Raw genomic sequence first — 27327 nt, 5'->3', positions numbered from 1 at the left:
ATTGTCATTTATTTTTTTTGTAAAAAGCAATAATCTAATGTTAATTATGCAACATAGCTGCCAACAATCACAAAACGCTCATTGAGTAGCAAGGAGAAAAAAAAAGCCAACATACGAAAAGAAAGCCAACATTCATTTCCAATAGAAGATTAACCCAAATACATATATATATATATATATATATATATATATATATATATATATATATAATGTTGCCTCAAATGAGTCATCAACCATGCACCATCCAAAATAAGCCATTCAGTTATGATACTAGTGATTTCCCATCCACAATAGAGAGTAGTAAAGTTCTATACAAAAATATGAGCACGATTCCCATCTAGAACAAAACATGAGCACGATTGGCCTTGTAGTCTTCAAATCAAAAACCATCTTCACAGCAATGACTGGCTTCTTCTTCTTGGGAATCGTGTTAGAACCTACACGTTATCAAAATTGAAGCAATGAGCACTGGTGTTAAAACTGGAACTACACTTCTAGATAGGCACCATATTATAAAAACTAATGTCACTCTAATTTGAAATTATAGCAATCTAAGTAAATTGCTTAACACAAAAATAAAGTGAAATTATAGCAAATAAGACATTGAATGTATATTCTGTGAAATATAGAATAACAATACAAACACAATAAATATCCGCATGTTCACAAATATATATGCAATAACAATAACAATAACAACAATAAAATCCTAAAATCATTGAGAGCTAGATGATCATGAACCACACAGTATATCAAGAAAAAAAAAAGACACACACACGCACAATCATAGGTGCCTCTTTTTCCTTAGCACAAAAAAAAAATTCTGATACAGAAAAATTTAGATGAGTTCGACAAAGAAAAAAGTTGAATACATCCCAACATTCAAACACCTTTGCTTTAAAAACACTAAAGTTTTGGTTGCAACATCCAGCACCTCAATGGCTGTAATTAAACATGAACAAGATTTCAAGCACCTAAATCAGCCTCAAGCAACTCAATTGCATTAAACAAGAATCGGATTTGGTGGAACCAGATTTCAAGTGCCATCAAGCAACTAAATTGACATCAAGCAACCCAATTGTATTAAAAATGAATCTCTATTTTGTAGAACCAGAATTCAAGTGCCTCAATTGTAATAACTATGAAGAGCAAACAATTTATTTATACTTGACACAGAAGTTGCTTATTTGCGCAAGTCTTTCAGCTGGTTAGCTAACTCATCATATAGGCTTCTTGTTTCTGTTTGTTGCTGTTGCAAGGTCTTAATCAACTCTTGTTGAGCAGTGAATTGTTGAGTTACTTCTGCAGCTCGTTTTTCTGCTTCATCTGCTCTTTTTCGGCTATCCTCAATCTCATGCCTCTAGCGTTCTACCTCAGCAGCTTGCTTCTTGGTTGCACTACGACTGCGGATGTGTCCAGGTATGTAACCAAGTTCTTGCTCTTATATTTCCTTGCTAGTCATTGAAGTTGTAGCCTGCAATTCCCTCATTTTGTCCTAGGCAAGTAAAAAATATGATCATTATGTAGCTGGAATGGATGTCAATAATTTAAAAATCCATTATCCAAGTGAAACAGCTCACCAAGGTCTCTTTTGCTTTGTCATTTACCAGCCCCCCTGACTTCTTTGACTTTCGACTTAACTCAAACATGTCTATCTCTGAAAGCTTGACATCTTCTTTCCTTTTCTGTCCAAATTTTCAATTTTTTCATTTTCAGTCATATGACAAAAAAGATGTACATGTACAAGTGTTGGCTGGGTTTCAGATTACCTTTTCCTCAACAACTCTTGCAAGCGATTTTGTGCCAACAGTAGTGTGGCAGTCATTTTTGGCACGATTTTGCGTGTTACGTTCACTAATTTTCTGCCACAAATTAGTGAAAATTTTAACTGACAAAGATTAGCAAATTTGTGAAGTGAAATCTGAAATTTAATAAAAGGATAGGTTATTTTGACAAGCTAACCTTAAATTCATCATTTTCAAAGTAGCTGACCAGCCACTTCCAATCTTCTTCACTCACACCTTCAGGAACTTGCCTCAATGCTTCTTGTCTTGATTCAAAACTCTGGAAATACTTGTGAAGCCGATATCAATGGTTTCGATATGGTGTGTTTAACTGCCTATTAATAGCAGTTTTTGAGGTGATGTGCTCTGGAAATCGAAAGTCATCCTACAATAACAGTGCAATCTACTTAAAACCAAGCAAATCTATGTGAAAATGACATATTAAATCTAAGGAAGATTTGAGTACAAAAATAGTGCAAATCTAAAGCAGTAAAATCTCTCATACTTTCTGGATGAAATTAGAGTATTAGCAGGTCAACAAATACCGTAACCGTGCTGTATATGCCTTCTCGGTCACCGGGATTGAGATGGGACCACTTTGGAACATTAAGCCTAGCAGCCTTCCTAACAACACAACCCCCTTCTGTGATGAAGTATTGAGAATCCTTCCCAACAATCCGCCGAATACAATCATCAATTTCAATGGTGAGCGTCTCATTAGCCTCCTTTTTTTTTTGATAATAATAGATTTCGTGTACGTCCTCTTCTTCTTGCTGACAGCAGCATAGCTATTAACAAATATCAGTCCATACATTACTTTGACCACATTAACAGAGTCAGTCATGAAATAGAAACTTGGTTTTTAATTTCAGCCATGAAAATGAAGTCTAACTTACCATTTTCTTGCTCATCCGAAACTGGAATAGTTTCATTTTCTCCGGATGCATGAGACTCAGATGTCTGAGGGTGTATCATCCTACTCTCACTAGCAATTTCTTTAGGTGAAGTAGTTGGAGTGACAGATATTGCATTCTCTGAGGATACATTCTTGGATGCACTTCTTGGTTGATTGCTTCCAACTGAATTAGGTATTACAGGCTGTTGTGCACCTTGAGCTTTTCTCTGCAGCATTTGGCCTCGCTTTCCTGGTCCAGCCATCTAAAAGTAACAAGAAGTTAGTGTTACAGCATAGTATAATTTAGGAATAAAAACTAGTTAGCCGGAGTTAAAGAGATTAAACTTAGTGTCATGTAGTCCTCATCAATTTCACCTATTCCGAATCGATGTCATTATCACTAAGAATCTCCTCTTCGTCTTCCTCATTGTTAGACTCATGTTCATTCACTTCATCATCATCATTAATGAAGTCTTCAAAGGTGCCATTTGAGCTATTTTTTGACTTCTCAGCATGTACAATGGATGAAGGCACAACCTTCGGTATCTCATTGTCTTCTCTTGAAAGTAATGGTGGATTGTCGAGGTCTATTATAATAGTGAAATCCCCAGTTACTTCTTCTTGATATATTTCCTCAACAATTGGTTCTTTTTCTAAATCTTCAGGAACATCATACAAGTGCCTTGGACTGAACCTCTCGACGACAAACCAGTTTTTGCCTAGTTTCAAGTCTTCAAGATAAAAGACTTGTTGGACATGTTGAGGGAGGACATATGGTTGGTCTTCATACCATTTTCTGGACGAATTGACACTTGTGATACCCCATTCTTTGTCCACTTGCATCCCAGCACTATCATCGGTCTTCCACCAGTCACACTTGAATACTATAACCTTTTTTTTCCCGAGCCAGTATTTTACTTCAATAATTTGTTGTATCACACCATAAAAATCGATCATATTGTTACCATGCTCACCTCTAACTACAATACCACTGTTTTGAGTCTTTCTTTGCCTTTCCCGATTTTTCGTGTGAAACCTATACCCATTAACCATGTAGCCCGTATACATGCAAACTCGGTTGTCTAGCCCAAATGCTAATGCTCGAAGCTCGCCATTGGAAGCCTCGCTGCCATACATAACCTAGTAAGGACAATTTCACCTAAATTAGTAATTTATTGTATTAGAGATAAAAAAAGTAGGCTGTCCAAATGACACTACAAACATACATGCTGTTTAACCCATTTTGCAAATTCTCTATTGCGCCTTTGGTCCACATTTTCAGCACTCTCTGCCTCCAACTCCATTTTATGCGCACTATAGACAAAAACAATAAACTCATAAATTTTTTATGAACATATCAAAATATAGAACAAAGGTACAAGCTTTAATTAACATTAAAAGCTTACTTTATATAGTCCTCAAGCGCATCACAATTGTTCAACATAAATGTATGAATTTTTTCCAGCTCTGAGTCAAGGAAATTGCCCCTTTTGGGCCCTCCAAATGGACGACCAGGGCATGAAAAAATGGACAATTCACCAGTATTATATCCCCTATCATTGTTTCGTTCAGGCTTGTTGAATATCGTATCAATATTGTCTAGGTACATAGAGCAGAATGTCAAGTATTCCTTATCTATGTACCGCTCAGCAATGCATCCCTCTGGCCGGGCCTTATTCCCAACATAACTTTTTAGCACTGCCATATGTCTTTCTCAAAGCAAAATAAAAGAAATTAGAAGATTGTAGTGGTCTTTAATAAAAAAAAAACTTACAAGGCTATATGTACAACTCTCTACCTCTCAAATGGGAACATCCAACGATATTGAGCTGGACCGCCAAGGATAGCTTTAGCAAGCAAGTGAACCATCAAGTGCATCATTATATCGAAGAAAGCTGGAGGGAACAACCTCTCTAATTTACATAAGATGACTGCAATTTTTTGGCCTAACTCCTCCAGAACCTCTCTATGTAATGTTCTAGCACATAATTTTTTGAAGAATTCACTTAACTCGAATAGCACTTGCCGAACTTCTTTTGTTAAACTTCCACGGATTGCAAGTGGGAGTAGCCTTTGTATAAAAATGTGGAAGTCATGACTTTTCATTCCAGAAATTTGAAACTGGCCATTCTTTATACATCGGCAAATGTTTGAGGCAAACCATCTGGATATTTGATAGAATTCAAGAACTCACATACTTTTTTTTCTCCTCCTTGGTTAGGCTGTAACAGGCATGTGGCATGATATAAGAGTCGCCATTTGGAATCAAATGTAGCTCTTTTTTCAAACCCAAATCCTTCAAATCTTGACGACACAACCAGTGGTCTTTGGTTTTGTTTTCAATATCCATAATTGTGGCAATGACAGCCTCTGAGACACTTTTTGACACATGCATTAAATCCAAATTATGCCTAAGAAGGAGGTCTGCCCAATATGGTAACTCAAAGACACAACTTTTCTTTGTCCAGTTCAAACCACTCTCAGAACGCTTGCGTTTCTTTGCATTGGATTGCACCTTGGTCTTCCCAAATTTTACCTCCATATTTTGTACCTGATCCAAAATTTCATTTCCAGATAAAGGTGCAACAGGATTCCTAAAGTCCACATTGCCATCGAAAGGTTTTTTTTCTTGCCACCAAGAATGGTCAATCGGTAAGAAGCGGCGATGACCTGTGTAACACAACTTTTTTCAGTGTGGTAAATGTACACAAGTTGTCTCAACCATGCAAATAGGACATGCTTGATACCCTTTCGTACTCCATCCGGACAGCATTGCATAAGCTGGAAAATCATTTATAGTCCATAGTAAAGCTGCCCGGAGGTCAAATTTCTTGCCACTATATGCATCATATGTTTCAACACCAAGCCACATTTCATTCAGTTCATCTATTAGAGGCTCCATGTAAACATCAATCTCATTTCCCGGGGATTTAGGCCTAGGAATTAGCATTGATAGGGAAAAAAAAGGATCTCTCATACACTTCCAAGGGGCAGATTGTATGGCACTAGATAAATAGGCCAAATGCTATAAGCACTACTCATGGTTCCAAAAGGATTGAAACCATCAGTTGCAAGACCTAACCTCACATTTCTAGGATCAACGGCGAAGTTCGGATGCAACCTATCAAAGTGTTTCCATGCTTCACTGTTTGCTGGATGCCGCATGATGTTATCATCATGCACACACTTTTCTTTATGTCATCTCATATCTGAAGCTATTTCTTTGTGGGTATATAATCGTTGCAGCCTAGGCTTCAAAGGAAAGTAACACAAAACTTTGCTTGGAACTCTTGAACCTGCCATCTTGTAGCGAGGTTCTTTACAATTTAGATTTGGACAAGTGTCTAAATTTTCATTTTCCTTGCGGAAGAGAACACAATCATTGACACAAGCATGGATTTTTTCAGATTTAAAACCTAAGTCTCAAATGAGCTTCTTAGCATCAGCAAAAGACTTGGGAACTGTGGCTTCAGGAGGTAGTGCATGCCTAAAAATTTTCAGCAATGCATTGAAGGACTTTATAGTCCACCCGCTCATTGTTTTCAAATGGAGCAAAGTGACTACAAAGGATAGCTTTGAGTAAAAATGATTCCCTGGATACAGCTCCTTTTTTGCATCTTCTAACAATTTAAGAAAGTTATCTGTGTCACTATGATTCGCATTTAAACTATCATCCGTTGATTCTTCCCTACCAGCCCAATTGTCCCCCCATTGTGCTGTCCCAATGTCGTGCAACATGTCATTTAAATCTTCAGTATCACTATCCTCCTCTCCATTCCCATGTTCAGTACTTTCCCCACAATTTTGGTGTCGAAATTGTTCCCCATGGTGTATCCATCTTGTGTAGCTTTTACGAATGCCTTGAGTCAATAAATGATCCTCCACAACTGTTTTAGTTTGGTTACAAAAATTATTGCATTGTGTACATGGGCATGGGATTTTCTGATTTTCAACTTTTTGAGAATATGCAAACTTGAGGAAATTTTTGACTCCGAGTTCATAAGCCTTGTCCTTCCTATTGCTAATCTTCATCCAAGTTTTATCCATGTCCTAGATATAGACACATCAGCCTTTAGTACAAAATACTTTTCTAATATCAAACTAAAGAGAATAATTTGTTAACTAGCCTTTTCAAAAATTAAGGCTACAAGTCATATGAAAAGCAGCCATAAAAGTAATATGAAAATTCATATGAAAAGCCATGAAATCAGTATCATATATCAAGAAAAGTAATATGTAAAATGCAACATTTCAGAAGCCCAAATTGCCTCGGATAATGGCAAGGAAATGAAGCCTTTCGGGGGCAGGACAGAAGCCATTGGATAATGAGCTAACAAAAATAGGGGAAAATTAAAATGTAGGTTCGAAAATGGCAAGGAAATGAAGAACAAAGAACAAACTTCAGTTGAACTTACCTGAGAAATGTATAGCTTTCCCCAATTGCCTCGGATTTGCTCGTGCTAAAGAGCTCAACGCGGTTGCTGGTCAATAGAGGGGAGAAAGGGCTATCGTCAGTGGTGAAGGAAATGCTGAAGAATAAATTATGGTGCTGGATAGCTCGGACTTCAGCGGCTGATGGCGGTGGATAGCGGCGGACTTCAGCGGTTAACAGTGGTGAGCGGCATTTCGACGCGGTTGCGGGTCAATGGAGGGGAGAAAGGGTCATCGTCAGTAGTGAAGGAAAGGTTGAAGAATAAAGCTCAAGTTGCTGGGTAGCGGCGAACTTCAGCGGCTGATGGAGGTGGATAGCGGCGGACTTCAGCGGCTAACGGTGGCGAGCGGCATTTTGAATCTACGGGAAGGAAGGATTAGTTCACCATAGGAAGGAAAGATTGAGAATGAAATTTGTCTAAGTGTTGGAAGAGAGAAGCGGTGAGACTTTTGTTTGTGTGTGAACAACCAAAAACGACTTCGTTTTGTAGAGATTTCAGCCACCCGCCTCGCGCCTCTTTCAGATTTCAGACTGGCGCTCTTTTTTTTTTTGGCATCAAAGCACGTCTTTGAGATTCCAGGATTCACGCTTTTAGCTTCATACATCTTTTTTCCTTTTTTTTAGCCAAATTTTTTTCCAGGTTTCTTTTTTCATACTTAATCTCTTTTTTTTATCCTTAATCTCATCTATAAATATCAAATAAATTATTTGATATTGGTTTCTTTTTTGTGCATGTATATATATGTGTGCTTGTTTGTGTCTATATACATCTTTTTGGGTTTGGACAACTCAATATACAAATTATTTAAGAAATTACCTTACAATAAAACTTACACAATAAAACATGTTTCAAAAATTTAACATGCATAGAATCGCTTATATACAGTATAGCACTTCTTACTCATGCTTATCCTACTCTTTGTCTATTACTTAGTTTTTATAATAAATTAAAAGAAACATGTAATCAAATATTCTGTTAAATGTGTTACAACTCTCAATCTTATTGCACGACAGATATTTTACTGAATAATTTTAATTTCGTATATACCCATTCCATATGAAAATAATTATTACTTATGATGTATTACACGTTTTACTAATCTTTCATAGTGCTAACATTAGACTACAAATTATATTCAATTACACTTTTTTAAATTATTTCAGTTATTGATTTTTGGGGGTTGTTATAAGGAATAATAAACAATTCGTGAAAAAATTTTTATGCTCAGACATGTCTATTATGTCAACTTAGCAAAAATTACAAATATCTAAAAATAGTTTGTTATTATATCATTTGCATTTTGCTAATATGTAATGAATAGGGGCTAAATTATAAAATTAGGGTGTCATATCTTCGGTGCTTTTGCTCATATAAAAGAATTGGGGGCTAAATAATAAAATTAGGGTGCCATAGTAGAATTAGAGAAATTTGATGAAAATACTATAGAATTGCTTATATACAGTATAGCACTTCTTACTCATGCTTATCCTACTCTTTGTCTATTACTTAGTTTTTATAATAAATTAAAAGAAACATGTAATCAAATATTCTGTTAAATGTGTTACAACTCTCAATCTTATTGCACGACAGATATTTTACTGAATAATTTTAATTTCGTATATACCCATTCCATATGAAAATAATTATTACTTATGATGTATTACACATTATACTAATCTTTCGCAGTACTAACATTAGACTACAAATTATATTCAATTACACTTTTTCAAATTATTTCAGTTATTGATTTTTGGGGGTTGTTATAAGTAATAATAAACAATTCATGAAAATATTTTTATGCTCAGACATGTCTATTATGTCAACTTAGCAAAAATTACAAATATCTAAAAATAGTTTGTTATTATATCATTTGCATTTTGTTAATATATAATGAATAGGGGCTAAATTATAAAATTAGGGTGTCATATTTTCGGTGCTTTTGCTAATATAAAAGAATTGGGGGCTAAATAATAAAATTAGGGTGTCATAGTAGAATTAGTGAAAGTTGATGAAAATACTGTAGTATACAGTGACGCAAAAAGTTGTCACAAAATTGGAACCAGGTAGACTTTCAATGACAACAAGTTATGTTGTCACTGTACAGAGAGTGTTTGTGACGACTTTACTTGAGTTGTCATAAAATCATTTCCCGCGGCATCAAATGAGATGTGCGCCAACTATTTCGTGACGAGTTGAGAATGACAACTTCCAATGTTGTCACTGATTATGCTTGTGCTGTACTCATCTGTGATGACACCTAATGTCATCACTGAATTAGGTTATCTGTGACAAGATTTTTGTTGTCACATAAATTTTTGTCACTGAAAAAAATATTTCTTGTAGTGACCATGACCATAGAAATTCATCAAAATTTTCCAAACCTCTGTTGTTGTATTTACATCTATAAATTTTTTGGCTACATGCAGTTGGACTTGGGTGTTGAGATATTGGAACGCCTTGCAATCTAACTATTTATTCTTCTCTAACACTTAAACTGCTTGATAATTCGCACCTTCTATAGGTTTCGTGAACCCCTTTTAGACAAAATCCCAAATTCCAATAGTTTGAAATTTTTTTTTCATCATCCAACTCCAAATCTCAAAATCATTTTTATCATCAAAAATAAAAACATCACAACGTGATGAATAACATTGATCCATGCTTCAATTTCATGAACAAGCCCTAGAATCAAAGTCCAGACCTCTAATACTTTGTAGGAAAATAGCCCATAGGATAAATAATCGAAACAAATCACACACTCGAAGAAATAGCATGGCAGCGAAATATTTATAAACAAACAAACGGAACGGGCTCAAGAAAGAAATGAAGGAAACTAATTCCTAAACTAATATGAAAACTAAACAAACAAGACACCAAAACAAGAAATTAGAAGAATTATGAAACTAAATACTAAGATAGCTTGGTTTAATGTCCTTCAGCTAGTGAAACTAGTTATGAAAGGAGTTTGGTAGTCATCCCTTTCTTATAGTCAATATTTCCCTCTGCATCTCTTTCTTCTTCTCTCGTTCTGATCATTCCTCATTCTTGAACTAATTCTTTCCTTCTCTAGTTCATTTTTCTCCCAAATCAGTACTTAATTTGGACTCCAATGTTTGAGTCCCTGATAGTTGTTGGTATGAAACGGTTGACTCTGGCTGCTTGAATACCCCCTGATCATGGCTGAAACTACTTGTTTTAAGTGTTTGAAGGAGCAGGTCAAGAAACAGAAGCAAGGTTGAACAAGGCTCTGGCTTCCATAGGAAATTTTTAGCAGCAGTTAGACTCCATGAATAATTTCCAGCAACATTTTAAAGATGAGTGGGAAAGTAATGGCAAGAAGATGGAGTCCATGATTCATAATGTGCATCAGAAATTCAGCTCCTCTATGATGTTGATGTCTTGTAAAGACATTCAGAAAGTGATCTGAGAAGAAGAAAATTGTGGGATTCCCACCTCCTAGAAGCAACAGAAGTTGCTGTCCACCAATGAGCCTGGAGCGACTACTAAGGAGAGCTGGAGTAGGATTCCTTTTCCCAGTTACTCTTAAGGTTGAATTACCTATGTTCTTTGGGGATAATCTCAGGGAATGAGTCAGAAAATGCCATAAATTATTCTTGTTTTACAAATTTTTTTGATGAAAATAGAATGAATGTGATTGGAATGTATCATGAGGGAATAATAGATAACTAGTTTCTGGGGGTCAAGATTGAAAAACCTAGCTAGTTTGTCTTGGAAGGAATTAAAGAACTATCGTGCACACATTTGTTGACAGAGGAAATTTGGAAAAATTCAATAAGTCGCAATAGATTGGTAATTTAGAAGAATACCAAGAGAAGTTTGAACAGTTGAAAACTTTGATGCTCCGCAGGAGTAATAAGACTTAGTGAACGATATTCTGTCTCCAGTTTCATTAGCGGGCTTAGAGAAGAAATTAGGCACGGTCAAGATGTTCAAACCTGAGATTTTAATAGAAGCATTTGACGTAGACAGATTAGACAAGGGGGTAGGCAGAATGTGGACTCCAGATTTGAATTATATAAAATCAAAATTGGCCATGGTATTGAAACTAATAGCTATAGGCTCCCTCCACTACAAGAAATTTGGTCATCAGTGACAACAATATGTCATCACAAGACATAGAAATGTTGTCACTAATGACTTTTATTGACGACTTTTGAGTCATCACAGAGTCGTCACTATATCTCTGTCGGTAAAAATATATAGTGACAACACAAAAAGTCGTCAGTGAATGGTTGTCATTAGTGACAACAGTATGAAAGAGTTTTATTGACGACTTGGCATGTTGTCAGAGATGTATTGATCAAAGTTGTCACTGAAAAGATCCAGAAGTTGTCACTTATATGATATACTTATTGACAACATTTCTTGTCACAATTGAAGTTTGGAGTTAGTGACAAGCTTTGTTGTCACAAAGAGTTTTTTATTCTTGTTATGCGACAGCTCTTTTTTGTCATTAGTGATCTTTAACATTGTCAGCTCCATTTCAATAAACTCACAATTTAACATGGTAAATTATTTATCTAAAATAAATAGAAAGAAGTAATCTAAACAATCGATAATCAAAAGTAGTTGTTGCATTAGGCAACATGCCAATATAGCATATTCAGTACTCAAATGTCATATTGAGGTGCACATTACCCAACAAAGGTCTATAAAAGTAACATTGTGCCTAGATATCACATATTCATAAGGTACGTTTACAAAAGGAATTAAGTTCAAGAAACCAAAGAACATCCAAGCGAACCCTTGCATGAGAAATTGCAACTTTGTCTTCAACGTCCTTTAGTCATTGCTATAGACAGCTCCCAAAATTTTGTTTAAATAGCATTTATCTGTAATAAAGTAGTAAAACAAGTAGATAAGGGGAGGATTAAAACACTGAAGGAGAAGTAACAATACTTAGGTTGCTTAGCTAAAATATGCAATCCAATAAGAACCTCAATAATTAAAGCTGTACATTCAAAATCAACCCCAAATAAAACCAAAATCAGCCCCAGAAAATCAAAATCAGCCCCGAACTATTGCACAAAATCAGCTCAAGAAATAAGTACTGCTATTAAACTTCAGCTTCAAAGGAATAATATAACAAGTTGATAATACAACAAGCACTGCTATAAGTACTGCTATGAACAATATAATCAATTGATAAGACTACAAGCACAACACTAAAGGAAAAGCAACTTTGATTCGCTTGCTTAGCTAAACATTCAAATAAACTAAACTAAACTAAACCAAAAAAATCCAAAGTAATGCATAGTAGAGGATACAACGTGTCCAGTATGATAACCAAAGTAATGTGGATCACGATACAAGGTGTCGAGCTATCCATTCATATAGGAGAAACTAAGGCAATGTGTATCTCATTTATATAAGAGAAATTGATGCAATGGGTATCGTGAGAAAGATGTCTATGGGTTGCTCAATCTTTACAACCCATTTCTCCAAACCACTAGAGGATGAATACATGGAGTGGTACTGCATAAACAAAATTAACATTATCAAAACCCATATACCCAAATTACTCAAATCACAAAAACAACTAAAAGCTACTGAAAAGCATTGGCATTGCCGTGTAAATGCTTGTTAAAGCAGTAAATATTGTAAATTGCAAGACTTAATAGCTACCATCCAAGTCAGAACTCATCACTATCCTAGCTTGTGCTCAAACACATTACCTCAATAACACCATCATATCATACAAAAACTCAAATCACTTCAATATTTCAAAACAACATATGCTAAGCTTAGAGAGCACAAATTTCTGTAATGAAAGATCCAAAGTTCAAAACTTTCAAAGTCAAATAAGAGGACTTTAAAAGCAGCAAATTAAAGAAAAACAATTAAATCACCTCTTTGATAATCTTCGTTGCCACTCTATCTTTAACACTGTGAGAACCCGTAAATACCCTAAAAATTTTCCTAGGGTTTTAGTTCCCTTAATTGCATAATTTTTGCATTTTCTGGCTTAGAAACTTTTTCTGGGTTGATTTTATGAGCAATTATAGTTTTTAGATGATTTTTCTAGTATTGGTGAGTTTTTAGAAAATTAAGAATATATACTGGACGTGGGACCCACTAGTGCGAAAAGTTCGAAAAAAATTCGGCCAATTAGGTTAAATTCCGGATACTGTGTAAATTTTATCGGGTGTTAAGAGATAAGTAGAGTGTGTGAAGTAATTGATGTGAGAGAGAAAAGAAGTGATAAGAATGCATTAAATAGAGTGACAAGTGTCACCATGTTATTGGTTTTCCTTTAAGATTTACTATTCACAATTTTGACTTTTTGACCAAAGGATTAAATATCCAAAAATTGCATAAAATTCACAATTTTTCTTCTCTTGTTGGCCGGCCCTCTCTCTCAAGTTCAAGGAAGGAAGAAAACCTCTTCAAGTCTTGATTTCTTCTTGCTTCAATCCATAACTCAACCAACTAAACTAGTTTCTACTCCATAAAATCTTTCTAGTTGGTGTTAGTGGTTGATTTGGTGAAGTTTTTGGAAGAGCTAAGGTGTCCAACACCTCTACCTCTCTTGTTACTAGGTGAGTGGTGTGTGTATCTTCCTCCTACATCTAATGATGCTTAAGTTATGCTTATTAGTGATTAAAGTGCTGAAATTTCTGGTTTTTATCTTGACTTGAAGTGATTTGGTGAAGTTTTCCATTTATTGATGATTTTTCTGGTTTAATTGGATTATGATGGTGTGGTTGTTTGTGATGATTGGCAATGGCCTATAATAACTCTAGTGGGTGTGAAATGTGGATAAATGCAACCAATTTTGGATTTGGAATGAAAACTGAAAAGTTAGGGTTCTTAAATCCCCAATTCTGTCCGGTTTTGGATCATAGGGTTAGAGGCCGAATTTGACTTTGCTCAAAACATGAAAGTTGTAGGTATTGATGTGTTTGAGGTGCCTGTAAAATTTCAGGTCATTTGGATTAATGTGGAATGAGTTATGACGAAATTACTGTAGCTGTTCTGCTTTGGACAGAATGCGAAAACTGTACTGGTTATTGGCCATTTTGACTGGAATTGGTTTGGATTTAGTTGTTGGTGTCTTCTGATGAAATGTAGCTGGATGTCTTAGCTAACATATGACTTTGGAATTTCGGCATTTGGACTTGTATAGACTAAGTTATAGTAATTACAGTTTTGTGTGATTTGCAAACCTGTTTTGGTAATTCTGGTATAGTATTTGGCATTTACGACCTATTTAAGCTAGGAACTGGATTGAGTGACCTTCTTCATTGTTGTAGCCCTGTTCCATAGCTTCGAAGCGGTGGGTCTTACACCCCCATCCAATAATCGTAGTGAGAGTTGTGCCATTACCGCATTATGAGGTCGAATCCGGTTTTCTTTCCAAGGCCTAAGTTTAAGGCCTTTCTTAATTCCTGGTTTGCTATCATGCTTGTATATGTTTATACAACCCTATTGGGGTTGTGATTGGCATTGCTATATGACTCGTTATCGAGTCTCATTGCATTTGTTTACTTGTTCTAGGGCGTGACGGTGGTTCACGACATTCCCCTGACGGAAGTGCATGAAATAGCACTTATTTGATTTGTGAGTATACTACTCACTTAAATGTTACAATGTGGCTTTGTTATATGTGTAATTGATGCCTTGAAGGCTTATTTGCTTATTGGAAGTGATTAAGGTGAGGGTGTACTTGACCGCCCTCACCCCTTGTGATTTTATTCATGGCTATTGACTGTTTTACTGAAATACTGTACTGGTTATATGAAATACTGAATTCCACTCATGGAAACTGATTTGGTGTCGTTTGGATGAATGTCCAACGGCTTTACTGTATCACTGAGCTCAACCCCGTTTGGTAGTCAATTGGATCGAGCCGGCGAGGGCTTGGTCGTGAAAATTGTCTTGCCACGGGGACTGTACTGAGGAACCTTGTAGTAATGAGACTCTTGGTTCCGGTATACTCGAGTATTACCAAAAGTGACTGAATGGAGTGCGGGCCCGGTTGGGGTATGATTGGTGGAAGGAAAGGAAGTAAAGTGAGGTCTACGGTTTTGGTACTTTTAACATTGACGGAGGGTCAATGAGGTTGGATCAAGATTGCAAGTGTGGAAATGGGCTCATGAGAGCCAACCGTATCCTTTCACTGGTTTGATTTATCTCTTAATTGCATATTTGAACTGAACGGTTATGATTATGTGATCTTGACTGCTTTTGTGTGATAGTTGCTCACTGGGCTTTAGCTCATACCGTGCCATTTGTTTTCCTTACAGGAAAATGATCACTTTTGGAAAGAATGTGCTAGTTGGTTCAAGTTGAGCTCATGTGAATGTATATTTTGAATAGCTCCTTGAGGGTGAAAACCCTAAGTGTTTTGTTGCAACCAATGGTTGGCTTGTAAATGGTTATTTGTACATGTATGAACTAGTTGAATATTTGATATGCCGTCTTGGCTTGCAAATGTTGGTTTCCAATGTATATATATGTTTGGTCAATGCTTGGTTGGATTTCGAACTGATACGCGTTTCAAACGGAAAAAAGAAAAAAAAAATTTTGAAAAAGGAAAGGGCCAAATCCGGCCGGATTCTGACGTGTCCTCTACTGTTCATCGCGGCTTCGATTTTCGTTTTTTTTTATTTTGTGATTTTGACCTATTTGCGCGCGTTGGTAAGCTCCGGAGCGCATTAGATCGACGTTAACTGATCCGTAGTCCTGGCGAGAGCTGGGCAGGCAGTCCGCTAACCCCTTTGGTTCGCCTTAGGGGAAAGTGGGGCTGTTACAAGTGGTATCAGAGCCAGGTTCGCGTGGTCTCTGCGCGGAGTGAGACTGGGCCAAGTGGTGTTGTGGTCCTAATTTCACGAATATGTCTAAGTGCTCGTTTGAGCGTAAGGTATGAACCGGGCATGTGATAAGTGTACGAATCATTATCATGGGACTCGAGGAAGCTAGGTACGTATGTCGGGTAGGAATCTTTAATAAGGATGGTTTACTCTTGGGACCGGCCGGCTCGAGATGTGAACTATCTTAGACAAGATTCTTGCGCCCGGATACGAAGGATATGAGGGCCTAGGTTAGAAAAGATTTGGTGAACTAGAAAGGCGATTCTATGGAACTTCGTGTGGTTTGTTCGGGTATGGTTAAGCGTGATCGACCTTGCTTAAGATATAAATATTTGGACGAAGCCCTAGAAGGGGAAAAGCTTTTCGTGAGTTCTTTTGCACTTGTGACCTAGTTGTTCAAAGTACTTTTGAGGACCCTATTGTTTCATGCAATGACTTCGTATGTAATTGACTGACTGTTCCGTATGATTGCTTAACCTGGTTATGTGGGCTATGTGTACGTGTAATGTGTTTAAATGCATTTTCCGAACACATACCTTCTAAAGAAATTCTGTTTTGGGATTTTGAAGAAAAACTAGGATGTACTAGTTTTATTTGTAAGCGATGAGTGGAAATAAGATATATATGCTTTAAATATGTATATTTTCCTGATTTTGGTAAAAAGGTGAATTTTACTTGAATTTCAAATTTGAAAATTAGTGAATAACTGATGAGTTGTTGAATTTTGTATATGATGGGTTAATACCAGGATAACAATTTCTAAACTAAGTTTTCCCCTTGATTGTATATTAGTGTAGTCTCACACTTGAAATTGTCCATGCTTTACACGAAGAAAATATATATATATCCTGAATTTTTGAAAGAATGGCAAACTTATGGTTAACATTGTGAATCTTGAACTTGATAAGATTTCTGATTACTTTAAATACTTTTCTTATGTTTTAAAATTCTTGACTTTCAAGAAGAGTGAGCCAATTTTAAATGTACGGACTGAGGCAACTTTGAGATATAGAGTGACTGTATTCAAGAGTACGAAGTTAGTGTGAATTGACTTGGGTTCCATTTGGCACGTTAGTTTGCGAGTTGTATTCATTTCTTGGGTTTGAACATGGAACTTGCGACTTTACTATAGAACCTAAGATTGGTTATTCTTGGAGATGATGGTGCTTTTGCTGGTCGCTTGTTTATTTCAGATTTTTAACTTCGAATGGATAATCTTGGTTTCAGCTGGCGTTATGGCTTTATTGGATCTAATTGCGTAAGGGTATGTGATTTGATTGAAATTAGCAATAATTGGACCCTTTGGTTTAACTATAGACCTAGGAAGGGTGGTGCACGTCCTGAGACTTTGGTATCCTGCTTACATAAGCTTTTATCTGTTGTGACACTTAATTGCCTATATACAATATCTGACATATTGGCCTTATTTTGTGACTTTTGGCTCGTGCTATAATTTTGATACCTGTAAAGAATCATGTCCTGATTCAAAAATTGTTATACCTTGTATATGTCTTAAGCTTTTTGATGCTTAATTATGCCTTGTCCTGTGATTATAGACTTCTATTAAGTAGGGTAGCAGGACTGGGAGTAAAGCATTATGACCGAGGGTTTAGCCAACTCCGTATTCATGGGAGAAATTGATGGATAGTTTCATGTAATTTATTAGGTCCCTAGTACTGAATATGAACCGAAAATAAATCCGAAGATCAGATCTACTGGTGTATAATGGATTAACCTAGTCGGAAACTTGGTGAGATTTTCTTGTGCGCAACATATATTATGATTGGTTTTGTGACCATATTCCAACTTTTATGGAAATTTGAACTCCGAAAGTATTGTATTGGGTTGGTAAGAGAACTCGAACTGTCTGGAACCGATTAGACTGAGCTTACTTGAGACTTGAACCTGTTTAGGCTAGTGTGGCCTTACATACCTAATGTGGATTTGAATTTGTGACTGCTTAAGAATGTGAATTGGCTGGACAGAGACTAGACCATTGTGTTCTTACTCGTACTCATGATCCTTGAGGTTGAACTTGAACTTGCACTTGAACTTGAACTTATACTTTTATTCGTGCTCATGCACCATGAACCTGAAGTATTTGGCTCTGCTTTGACCCTACTCTTGAACTTATTCGTACTGGTGTGACTGTAGACCGGCTACTACTCTTTTGTAGCGGTTGAACTGAACCTCTCTGGTGGGGCATTGCCTGTTGTGTTGTCCAGCACCACCAGGGATGACATTTTGCACTGAGGCTTTTGGTGAAGTTTAGCCGTTGAGCTAGCTTGTTGTGTTGTCCAGCACCACCAGGGCCAACTTACTGAACTGAAATTCTTTGGTGAAGCATAGCCGTTGTGCTAGCTTGTTATGTTGTCCAGCACCACCAGAGATGAATTTTCATCTAAAGCATCACTATACCCTGAATTTCTTCCAAATATCTGGGACCTTGCGTCCGATTTCAAGCCTTTTGCCTGTTTTATTTGGGTACGTGATTAACTCCCTATTGAACCATGACCATTTGATAGGTTGGATTGGCGTGATATGTAGTACTTGGATTATATAGGCCATGCTTTCCTGGATCATGAATTACGATAAGTGAGATTCGAATGATTTTTAGTATTTGGCCGACTTTGGGGAAAACAAATTGGACCTGGTGAATACAAGTTGGAATAGATTGAATCCCAATGCTTTATTGGTTTCTGAGCGATATCTTGACCGGATCTATATTAGTTAGAAGGCTCGAGTGACTCTTGAGGGATATTTGATCTGATTAGTACAGGTGGAATGTCGAGGACGACATTCTTTTAAGGAGGGGAGAGTGTGAGAACCCGTAAATACCCTAAAAATTTTCCTAGGGTTTTAGTTCCCTTAATTGCATAATTTTTGCATTTTCTGACTTAGAAACTTTTTCTGGGTTGATTTTATGAGCAATTATAGTTTTTAGATGATTTTTCTAGTATTGGTGAGTTTTTAGAAAATTAAGAATATATACTGGACGTGGGACCCACTAGTGCGAAAAGTTCGAAAAAAATTCGGCCAATTAGGTTAAATTCCGGATACTGTGTAAATTTTATCGGGTGTTAAGAGATAAGTAGAGTGTGTGAAGTGATTGATGTGAGAGAGAAAAGAAGTGATAAGAATGCATTAAATAGAGTGACAAGTGTCACCATGTTATTGGTTTTCCTTTAAGATTTACTATTCACAATTTTGACTTTTTGACCAAAGGATTAAATATCCAAAAATTGCATAAAATTCACAATTTTTCTTCTCTTGTTGGCCGGCCCTCTCTCTCAAGTTCAAGGAAGGAAGAAAACCTCTTCAAGTCTTGATTTCTTCTTGCTTCAATCCATAACTCAACCAACTAAACTAGTTTCTACTCCATAAAATCTTTCTAGTTGGTGTTAGTGGTTGATTTGGTGAAGTTTTTGGAAGAGCTAAGGTGTCCAACACCTCTACCTCTCTTGTTACTAGGTGAGTGGTGTGTGTATCTTCCTCCTACATCTAATGATGCTTAAGTTATGCTTATTAGTGATTAAAGTGCTGAAATTTCTGGTTTTTATCTTGACTTGAAGTGATTTGGTGAAGTTTTCCATTTATTGATGATTTTTCTGGTTTAATTGGATTATGATGGTGTGGTTGTTTGTGATGATTGGCAATGGCCTATAATAACTCTAGTGGGTGTGAAATGTGGATAAATGCAACCAATTTTGGATTTGGAATGAAAACTGAAAAGTTAGGGTTCTTAAATCCCCAATTCTGTCCGGTTTTGGATCATAGGGTTAGAGGCCGAATTTGACTTTGCTCAAAACATGAAAGTTGTAGGTATTGATGTGTTTGAGGTGCCTGTAAAATTTCAGGTCATTTGGATTAATGTGGAATGAGTTATGACGAAATTACTGTAGCTGTTCTGCTTTGGACAGAATGCGAAAACTGTACTGGTTATTGGCCATTTTGACTGGAATTGGTTTGGATTTAGTTGTTGGTGTCGTCTGATGAAATGTAGCTGGATGTCTTAGCTAACATATGCCTTTGGAATTTCGGCATTTGGACTTGTATAGACTAAGTTATAGTAATTACAGTTTTGTGTGATTTGCAAACCTGTTTTGGTAATTCTGGTATAGTATTTGGCATTTTCGACCTATTTAAGCTAGGAACTGGATTGAGTGACCTTCTTCATTGTTGTAGCCCTGTTCCATAGCTTCGAAGCGGTGGGTCTTACACCCCCATCCAATAATCGTAGTGAGAGTTGTGCCATTACCGCATTATGAGGTCGAATCCGGTTTTCTTTCCAAGGCCTAAGTTTAAGGCCTTTCTTAATTCCTGGTTTGCTATCATGCTTGTATATGTTTATAAAACCCTATTGGGGTTGTGATTGGCATTGCTATATGACTCGTTATCGAGTCTCATTGCATTTGTTTACTTGTTCTAGGGCGTGACGGTGGTTCACGACATTCCCCTGACGGAAGTGCATGAAATAGCACTTATTTGATTTGTGAGTATACTACTCACTTAAATGTTACAATGTGGCTTTGTTATATGTGTAATTGATGCCTTGAAGGCTTATTTGCTTATTGGAAGTGATTAAGGTGAGGGTGTACTTGACCGCCCTCACCCCTTGTGATTTTATTCATGGCTATTGACTGTTTTACTGAAATACTGTACTGGTTATATGAAATACTGAATTCCACTCATGGAAACTGATTTGGTGTCGTTTGGATGAATGTCCAACGGCTTTACTGTATCACTGAGCTCAACCCCGTTTGGTAGTCAATTGGATCGAGCCGGCGAGGGCTTGGTCGTGAAAATTGTCTTGCCACGGGGACTGTACTGAGGAACCTTGTAGTAATGAGACTCTTGGTTCCGGTATACTCGAGTATTACCAAAAGTGACTGAATGGAGTGCGGGCCCGGTTGGGGTATGATTGGTGGAAGGAAAGGAAGTAAAGTGAGGTCTACGGTTTTGGTACTTTTAACATTGACGGAGGGTCAATGAGGTTGGATCAAGATTGCAAGTGTGGAAATGGGCTCTTGAGAGCCAACCGTATCCTTTCACTGGTTTGATTTATCTCTTAATTGCATATTTGAACTGAACGGTTATGATTATGTGATCTTGACTGCTTTTGTGTGATAGTTGCTCACTGGGCTTTAGCTCATACCGTGCCATTTGTTTTCCTTACAGGAAAATGACCACTTTTGGAAAGAATGTGCTAGTTGGTTCAAGTTGAGCTCATGTGAATGTATATTTTGAATAGCTCCTTGAGGGTGAAAACCCTAAGTGTTTTGTTGCAACCAATGGTTGGCTTGTAAATGGTTATTTGTACATGTATGAACTAGTTGAATATTTGATATGCCGTCTTGGCTTGCAAATGTTGGTTTCCAATGTATATATATGTTTGGTCGATGCTTGGTTGGATTTCGAACTGATACGCGTTTCAAACGGAAAAAAGAAAAAAAAAATTTTGAAAAAGGAAAGGGCCAAATCCGGCCGGATTCTGACGTGTCCTCTACTGTTCATCGCGGCTTCGATTTTCGTTTTTTTTATTTTGTGATTTTGACCTATTTGCGCGCGTTGGTAAGCTCCGGAGCGCATTAGATCGACGTTAACTGATCCGTAGTCCTGGCGAGAGCTGGGCAGGCAGTCCGCTAACCCCTTTGGTTCGCCTTAGGGGAAAGTGGGGCTGTTACAAACACTCCCTCCTAGCTTCAAGAATTCAGTATTGCTTCAAATCTAACAAAGTAAATACTCGTCATCAATTCAAGTAAATAATAAGCTGAACATAACTATGAAAAATACTATGTTTGTTGAGAAAAAAATTACCTCATAGCCAGTGGCATCAGATAGGCTATTGATTTATCAGGTACATTTATTTTTCAAGAAAGAAAAACAAGCACCCTGTCCTCTTCACCATATCCTATTTTATGCCCTAAGGTAGAATACTCTGAAAACCATTTCAAATTACACTTCAAATCACAAACTACTCCTAAGTATAAACTACTTTGCCATACTTAAGTAACCAAAACTGAATTGCATGGAGAAATAAAAGATAATTAAGGTAAGAACATAGATGATAATTGGAACCAAAAAGCACAGGAATTACCCATCCACAATGGCATAACATATGTCTAAACTACTTCACCATACTTAAGTAACCAAAGTTGAATTGCACGGATCACATACAAAAGTTGAACTAATCTTTCTCTATTTTCTGTGGGCATTCTCCTATAGATTTGTACAAGTAGGAACGCGAGGGAAAAATTTGACTGTGGTAATAGAAGAAATCAGAGCATTACTGTTCCTCACTGCTTCTTTGCTAACATTTTTATGAGCCCCTTGATAATTTTACCAAACCACATCAAATTCATGATAGAAAGAGCGCAAGGCACAACAAATACTAGAAAATAACCAACTGAATGCATCTGGATGACCTGACTATCGTGAATGTAAACATGGTGAAACATGCAAACAAACAACAAAATCCTTGCCATCAGCCAGCCACAAAAAATAAAGACACCGTTAATTAGATAGACATTGGACCTCTTCAATCCAGAAATATCAAGATGCCATCTCATGTTGATTTCTAGGGTAGTCATTTCTGATATGAGGACCATAAATGAATAAAGCTGCCCCTCCCCAGTAAATACAAAATATGCTACAGAAACTTTGGAAAGACTGTGATGGACAAGAAAATTTCTGATATTCCATCTTTTCTTAAGCAAGAAAATTTGAGATTTCCAGTTGTGTGAACTTCAACAAGTGTCTTCAAATAAAGAAAAAGGCTCTCTGGGTGAGAGTGTAACTGAGAAATTACCATCAGAGTTTGCGCAAAATTACCTGTCTAATTTGACCAGATCACCAATCCTTGAAAAGACTGTTGCTTGGAAGGCTTCTGAATCAGTCTCACTCAGTCGCTGCAACATATCATGGATAAAAGAAAAGGCATGAATGGATTCATCTACAGCTTTTATATAACTATCCAATGCAGCAATGTACTGACATCTGTTTGAATGAATTAAGCCGCAGACCTGAACAAGGTCATAAAAACATTACAATCGACTTATTCGATATCCATGGATTTGCCTAACAATGGATATTATTTTCGTCAGCATGTGAAATACCTGATGAAACTGACATCTTTCACACAAATGCAACAGGTAAGGAGCATCCCAATCTGTGTCAGGTACAACCTCTAAAAGTGTAAGCAATTGCTTCTCTCTTCTTTTGTGGATCTCAATATTCTGCCTAGAGACACTAGGTGAAAAGCTAATTTCTGATGTCAAATACTCCAAATTTTGACTTAAAATATATCTAGAGACCTTTGCTCTTTCACAGGCAACATAATAAGTAATAAACTCAATTATGTGACCTGCATCTTTCTTTGAAGGCCAAGTCTCCAATGAACTACAATCGTCACTGCTAGTAGAACCACCCTTTTGGAAGTAGCTTGCTTCAAAGATAAGAGACAGAACATCTACTAATTTCTTTAACTCGTCAACTAACCGTTAGCCAATCTTGGCATAACAACATAGCAATAGGATTGGCAGCAACCAACCCCTTCCCCTGCAACTTTTTTGTGGGATCAAGACATACAACAGAAAGATTTTAAAACCTACAATTTTCTAAATAAGAATAAAGCAATAAATATTTTGAGGTAAATGAGTATGCTATTATGCCTCATCTAAAGCTTGTCTAATTGCCTCATCTAATTTGGTCATTATTATTCAATTCTCCCCCTACCAAGTCCAGCCGTAGCTGATTTTGTACAAAATTGTTGGGAAGCTGCAAGTCCTTCCCAAGTGGGCCAAAAAGCAGAGGATACAATTAATCTAGGGGATTCACGATAACTAGGCAAAAAATTTTCCCTAAGTTAAAATTTAGGGCAATAAAATTTCAAGGGATGAAAAGTTTAATCATGTAAATAACCATAAAATTACACCCTCAATACAGGTTCAACAAGAATGCAGGTAGAAATTTTCAGAAAAAAGAAAAACAAGCGTAGGGCCAAAATATTTGCAAACTATCTTAGAGACAAAGAAGAGAGGGAAAGAACTAACCTTTGCTGCAGAAACTTGGAGAATTACTTGGTCTTCAATGCCAAAGACCCACGGTCCTTCACTGGTCTTCAATTGTCGAAGAGATTGAGAGTGTGGTAGAGGTGGAGGTGGAGGTGAAAATGGAAGTGGAAGTGAAGGTGGAGCCGTGGAGGGAGAGGTGAGTGTGGGCTGACGGGCTAAGTAAAAGTGAGGTGATTTGTGAGAGTCTGAGAGAGAGTTCAACACTTAGAGAAAGTTATTGTTTTGCATCTACGTAGTACAAGAGACTTGGACAAATTTGCGCCTCTTTTTTTTTGCCTTGAATTTTAAAATTGCGCCACTTTGTTTTTGTCTTGAATTTTAACTAGATTTGGACATCATAATTCCGCCCTTTTTACACAAGAAAAATTGGTGCAATTTTGTCTTTTATAATTGTATTTGAAATATAGATTTCATTTTTATTCATTATTTTTGTGTCACAATTTTAAAAATTTTAGTATGAGTGGCAAAACTTTTTAAATTCATATAAATGGAAAAGCATAAAATTTAAATAGTTCTTATAGGTGCTAAAACTTTATATCAATTATAACTACTATTTATAAAACTTCACTATTAATCCATTATCTTCAAATAAGAAAAAAATGCACAATTCAACTAATACATAAAGTGTATTAGTTAATTAACTATGGAGTTTAGGATTTATCCACTTCGATAATCGGTTCAATTTGAAAACTCTTATTTATTCATATCAAATTAACTAATAATCATTCTAGGTTAAGTAGTCACAAGTTTATTTACACTAATGAATTTTTCATTTTTTAATTATTTTTTATTCTAATGAAGTTATTACATATACAAGAAAATTAAACTAATAAGGAGGCTCATAAGTATACAACAGTTAAAAATCATTAGAGAACACATAATGATTACAAAAAATTAGGATTAATAGTTGCAAAAAGCAATAAATATTTTAAATCAAACGGTGATAAGACTAGGTTGTCACTAACGGCTATATAATGTTATCAGTGACAACAATAGCAAAGTTGTCAAAGAAAGTGCTATTAATACTGACGACTTTTAGAAAGTTGTCACTATTGCAGTTCCCGCTCTCTCCGTGACTCCTGGCGGGAATCGAATTGTGACAACAATGCAAGGTCGTCACTGATGTGTTGGCTTCCTTGACTCAATTGTGACAACTTGCCGTATTGTGGTTAAATGACCCCTTCTGTGACGATTTTTTTTCATCACTGAGAAATGTTGTTACTAATGACCAAATTTCTTGTAGTGCTCATTGTCGAGTTGAAAAAGGAGCTTCTGCTAATCAGGATTCTAGTCCTAACATCATATAGAAAATTTCACCATCCAATACCAGAGGAATAATAATTTTTGTTTCAAGTGGTGCCAACAAATTTGGAGCAGGACATCAAAGTAAAATGAAGCAGCAACATCTGATGGCAGAAGACGAAGAGGAGGAAATTGAGTTTGCAGATGTCCAAGGGAACCAAGATGAGGTAACCACCAGTAATATTGGGGTTGTGGTAGACATGTCATTTCATACTTTGTCTTCTGGGCTCAAAAGAAAGACCATTACTCTACAACAGGTTATGAGAAGTGTAGTAGTGAACGTATTGGTGGACACTGGAAGTTCTGATAGCTTTATCAGTCACAGCTTAGCAAAAGATTCTGATGACTAAGTTACTAAAAATTTGGTACGTAAGCTAATTGTAGTCGGAGAGTAAGTGCATTCCACATGACAATTTGGGCTTTTATAGGAGTGTTGTGGCACATTAGGTAAATGTTGGAAACAAAATGTAAATATTGGAAGTCTAGGGAGAGCACAGATCCAATCAAAACAAAGCTTATTCACCATTTTGTTCCCCTGAGCTTTGGATTTGGAGGTACTCATACTTTACCACCTTAAACCTTAAAAATATGCACCTCACACCACCAGAAATCTAGTGAATATTTGAAATCTTACCTTTGTCAATGTTTGAAATCTTAACTTTGTCAAGAAAATTGAGTGTTATAACAATATTGCTCTTTTGTTGATGAAATTATATATAGTTTACTATTAATGCCCTTTTCCTGGTGAAGAAAGTGATTTTTTTTTATTTAATCTCCTCTAAGTCTAGATGTAATATATATTAGTCCTTATTAAAAATTTAGTTAAGTAATTCATAGTTGACTAATCTGACAAACAAAATATAACAAAAATATTCTTCTAACAATTTACATAAACTAAGAGAATAAAATATTACGCTGTTAAGTAGTAACAAGCTTAATATTATAGCATGATTTCAAAATTTTGCCAACTTTATTTATTGTTATTACCATATTATTTTTTTATTACTACATTATTTATTATTACTATTAGATTTAAAGTTCAATAAATTGAAAACAATGGATAAGATAAAAGAACATTAATTCAACATGAATTTGAAAAGACTTTAAGGATATTAAATTGAAAAAGCTTTTTTTTTGGTTTTATTAATTTGATTTTTTGTATATTAGATACTATAGAGAAGATATAAATTTTTTAGCAACAAAATGGCAATAATGATAAATTATTAATCATTTCAGAAATTAAAGGGCATTAACATCCTTATACTCACTTTTTTCCTTATGACATTAATATTTATATCTTTGACTAGTTTTCAAGGCGCCAAGCATACGATTTTAAGGCTCGTAATAGTAAAGTCAAAAGTGTGCCTACCCCCAAAGTTTAGCAGAGCAGAGTGTGACTGACCCTTAGCAACGATGGAGCAAATTGAAAAGCATGTACTTGTTAATGGGGCAATTCACAATAAAGCCTTATATTTATGCGAATACTTGCCTCTAGGATATCACCAACGTTGACTATAAAAGCATCAGGAAGTGGAATAACAGGAACCCAAGCTTCATTTTTCTTGATTTGGAGACCTTGTACATCGTTGATTTGAAGTAAAATGGTGAGGCTAACAGGATCAGAATGATGGCAGAGGCCTGTGACCAGCTCAGGTTGAGGACATGGAGGCTAGTAAGTGAGCCTCATGGATTGCAACCCTTCTTCTAAAAGCACTTCAATTTCTTCATGCTTCATTCCTAATGCTTTTGCTATTAGGTTGAGAATCTTCAAGGCAAGACTTTTGAGCTGTATAGAGTACTCTTGAAGACTTTCCCTATGCAGCAGAACCAAGAACATTTGAATGAATATAAAGGTAACTAGCATAATTATCGGTTTTGTATCATAACAACAGAAAAGAAAAGTAAATTTTGCGCACAAACTTCACTGTTAGTTTCATGTTTTGCAGTGTTATTGGATTGATTAACATGCAAATAAACTATAAGGAGAACTTAGCATACCTAAGTGTA

General features: G+C 36.2%; 2 long non-coding RNA genes across 2 annotated transcripts; both read right to left on the bottom strand.

The window, feature by feature from the left end:
- Positions 1-112: 112 nt before the first annotated feature.
- LOC140014445 (uncharacterized) lies at positions 113-1372 on the bottom strand. Its single transcript, XR_011821206.1, has 2 exons — positions 1168-1372; positions 113-437 (listed from the first exon to the last, which is right to left on the bottom strand). It is a non-coding gene; the product is annotated as an uncharacterized lncRNA (long non-coding RNA).
- Positions 1373-1469: 97 nt separating this feature from the next.
- Positions 1470-2504, bottom strand: LOC113709068 (uncharacterized). The gene is made up of 5 exons (XR_003452557.2): positions 2330-2504; positions 1963-2169; positions 1770-1862; positions 1581-1685; positions 1470-1495 (listed from the first exon to the last, which is right to left on the bottom strand). It is a non-coding gene; the product is annotated as an uncharacterized lncRNA (long non-coding RNA).
- Between the last annotated feature and the right edge of the window lie 24823 nt (positions 2505-27327).

Source organism: Coffea arabica, chromosome 9c, assembly GCF_036785885.1.
Source record: "Coffea arabica cultivar ET-39 chromosome 9c, Coffea Arabica ET-39 HiFi, whole genome shotgun sequence".
Classification (NCBI taxonomy): Eukaryota; Viridiplantae; Streptophyta; class Magnoliopsida; order Gentianales; family Rubiaceae; genus Coffea; species Coffea arabica.
The sequence above is the reverse complement of the archived record's forward strand: the minus strand, read 5'-3'. Positions and strand labels throughout refer to the sequence as shown.